A 3269-nucleotide genomic window follows, 5' to 3' on the forward strand; every position below is an offset into this window, starting at 1 on the left:
AGCGACAACATTCTTCCCGATACCCTAACTCGGGAATGGAAGCCTTGAAGGCTCTCGATGATGTCGTGGCCACTAAAATGGCTACGATTGAAGCACTCATGAAAGAAGTCGAAAGCATCCAGCTTCAAAAGGAGCAGCTTGCCAAGGTTCTTGGCATCGAAGTCGAAAAGAAGTCTCTCCCAGCTGAGACTTTGAAGGAATCTACAAAGGAAAATATTCAGGAATCAATCCCTGAATACATCCAGCAGTCTGCTAACCAGCGCAGGAAAGAAGTCGGAGAACAAGGAACATCTTCCTTCATTCCAAAGGAATCTCCTGTCCAACCTAAAAAGAGATGGGCTGACCAATCTGATGACGAGTCAGAAGTAACTGAGTCCAAGCTCTCAGTTACCCGCAAGGAGTCAGTAGAAGAGTCCAAGCTCTCTTCTACCCGCTTTGATGAGTCAGTTGCCGGGTCCAAGCTCCCAGCAACCAGCACAGCAGTCTCTGTAGAGACCGTCCTTCCAGATGAATCTCTCTGGCAGCATGCCAAAGCAAAGAAATTCTACGTCATATTCAATGGTCCAATGCGTGGCATCTACGATGAATGGCACAAAGTCTCCCTACATGTCTCAGGGAAGCCAAACATCGTGCACAAGAGTTATAAAACTCTTGAGTCTGCTAAGGATGCATTGAAGGAGTCTGGCAATACTTTTGCCGCTAAGGCTGCAACGCCACCTTTCCCTCACAGGGAAGGTATCAACAAGCTACGCAGTCTTGGAAGAATCCATGGTGAGTCTTCTTCAGCAGGAGTTCCCACCATCTCAAGCATTCCAACTCGTGAGGAGTTTGAAAAGAAGCAAGTCTTAACTGTCGAGCAGTACCGCGGGCGTTTCACTCAGCTCGTAGAGTACAAGGAGGCCTATAAGTCTATGGGCTTCTATCCAGTCTGGCGTCATACTTATGGCCCCAAGGCTATCATTCTACCTGAAGCATCATCAGAGACCGTTTATGAGTTCTTTATGAGCGGTCTAGTGGACACAATCTACGCCAATGGCAAGTCTATCAACGAACAGTTCAAGATGTTCAATGGTAGATTCAAGGAAGCAGTCTCCAAGTTCTGCCATGGAGTCGTTGAAAGCAAAGATATCTACGTCAAATGTCTTTCCTCTTATCCAGGATTTTTTCCGAAGGGGGAGGATGTTACAGCAGTCTCAAACGACCCAATCGATGCAGTCCACCTCGTAACAATCGGGAAGAGCAACATGAACTTCCCACCAATCGATTCTTGTCCGTCAGAAGCTCTCCGTCAGGATAACCGAGACGGATATTATATAGTCAACTACATTGGTCTGTGCAGACGTCTTCAAAACATGACTGCACAAACGGCTGTCCGTTACAAGTCAGCCACCATTCTTCTGGTTTCACACCCAAGCAATCCAAAGTTCAAGATGAACGCAGCCCAGGAGCGGGTTTTAAGAGTCTTTGAGAGACCTATTATAGATCTCGAAGTCTGTAAACCCCGCAACAGGGCCGAACTCTGTCATAATCTCTCGGGCGCCAAGGGCGAATGGGTTGGCAACCATAAATGCCAATGCTGCAGTCCTAGCCCAAAGGAGTCATCAAGCCCAACCAAGGAGGAGTCCAGCCCAATAGGAGTCTCTGAAGATGAGCTGGAACCGATAGAAGACTGACGTAATCCCTTACGTCTGAAGGAATCTTACAGCTATGTAACAGCTGTATGTGTCGGCCACTAGGGCCTTGTCGTCTAGCTCTTTTGCTTTTATGGCTCTGACACGTTGTCCGTTGTCATCCATTACTTTTCGGTTGGTGCGCCTTTTGTCGGCCACTTACCTTTATTTTTAGATCTGAATCTCAGCCGTTGCTTATCAATGGTTGAGATGCGTCTTTTATCCCTATATAAGGAGTCGCTCCCCGTCGGTCTTAAGGGAGCTAAATAAGTGAGTGAGAGTAAGAGGTTGGGTGAGACCAAAGACAGAGGCACAGGCAGGAGGCCGCCGCCGGAGTCACAGGTAGTCCCCTGGAGCCCATCCTCTCCTTATCTTAGTTTCCGTGCTTAACCAGCACAGGGCTTGACCCAAAATTAGGTTTAAGTATTCTATCAATAAGAATCATCAATTTCATTCATATTCTGTGTTACGATGTTTATTCTTGAAGTATTTATGATTGTTCGTCCTGATAACATTCCTACTCTTAATGTTTATTCTTTTGAATCTTATAATGATGCTCATGCATTCGTTCATTATATTCTTAGAGAATTCTCTGGTTTAATCTTTGAAATTCATCTGATTGAAGTCTGAAATATTCTGAGAATTCATGGAAGATTTATATTCTGTAGTATCTTTGCGTGAAGAGTCTGGAGATTATTCTACTGATATTCTAATAGAAGATGCCAGGATAACAGAAGTCGAAAGAAATGGAGTCATAACCCTGAAAGATGGATCTGGTTTTAGATCTAGGGTTAAGAAAGGTCTGTTAGGAAGTCTGTTGCACAGTCGTAAAAACATAGTCTGTCTAGGAAGAACCCTAGAAGAATTCCCAATCAAACTTAGAGAAGCTAAGGGAGATAGGTGTCTAACTTTAGTCAATTCTGAACAAGTCAATGAAAGAATCAAGAAGATGAAAGAGTCTGATAGATCCAAGATAGGTTGGATTCATGTGTCTACCATACAAATCTTGATTAAGTCTACTTTCCGTAGAGGAATTCATTGTCCAGTCAAAATAGTCGTCATAGATAATCGTATGACAAAGGATTCTGAAAAGGTCATAGGAATAATTTCTGGTGATCTTGGTTATTCTGTTGTCAAGTTTAATGTTACTTGCAACTATGCTATTCCGTTGTCTTCGTCTAAATTCAACAATTCTCTTGGTCTACTTTTCGAACTTGAACGAAAAGATATTATGGAAGATGCTGATATTCCATTTAGCATAACTTATGCATGCTCATATGCTTTGTCTAACAGTCATCATTCTGTAGAATTCATTAACAAAGACAAAATAGTCATAGATGAATTATTCGCTAGAACCTCCACTAGGTTAGAGCCAATCTCTCGTCTACCTTTGCCAGCAATCGAAGAAGCTAGTTCTTCTCGTCTAGTCAAAATTCCAGAAACAATCTCTGAACCTTTAACAGTCAGTAGAATTCGTGAAAATCTAGATCGTCTAGAGAGCCTTAGGCTTAAAGATTATTCTGATAAAGGGTCTGTTGTAAGTCAAGATGAAATCTTGGAGAAAGCTCCTGAAGTCATAGTTCTACCCCATAGGGAAGA

The sequence above is a fragment of the Punica granatum genome, chromosome 8 (genome assembly GCF_007655135.1).
Source record: "Punica granatum isolate Tunisia-2019 chromosome 8, ASM765513v2, whole genome shotgun sequence".
Lineage (NCBI taxonomy): Eukaryota > Viridiplantae > Streptophyta > Magnoliopsida > Myrtales > Lythraceae > Punica > Punica granatum.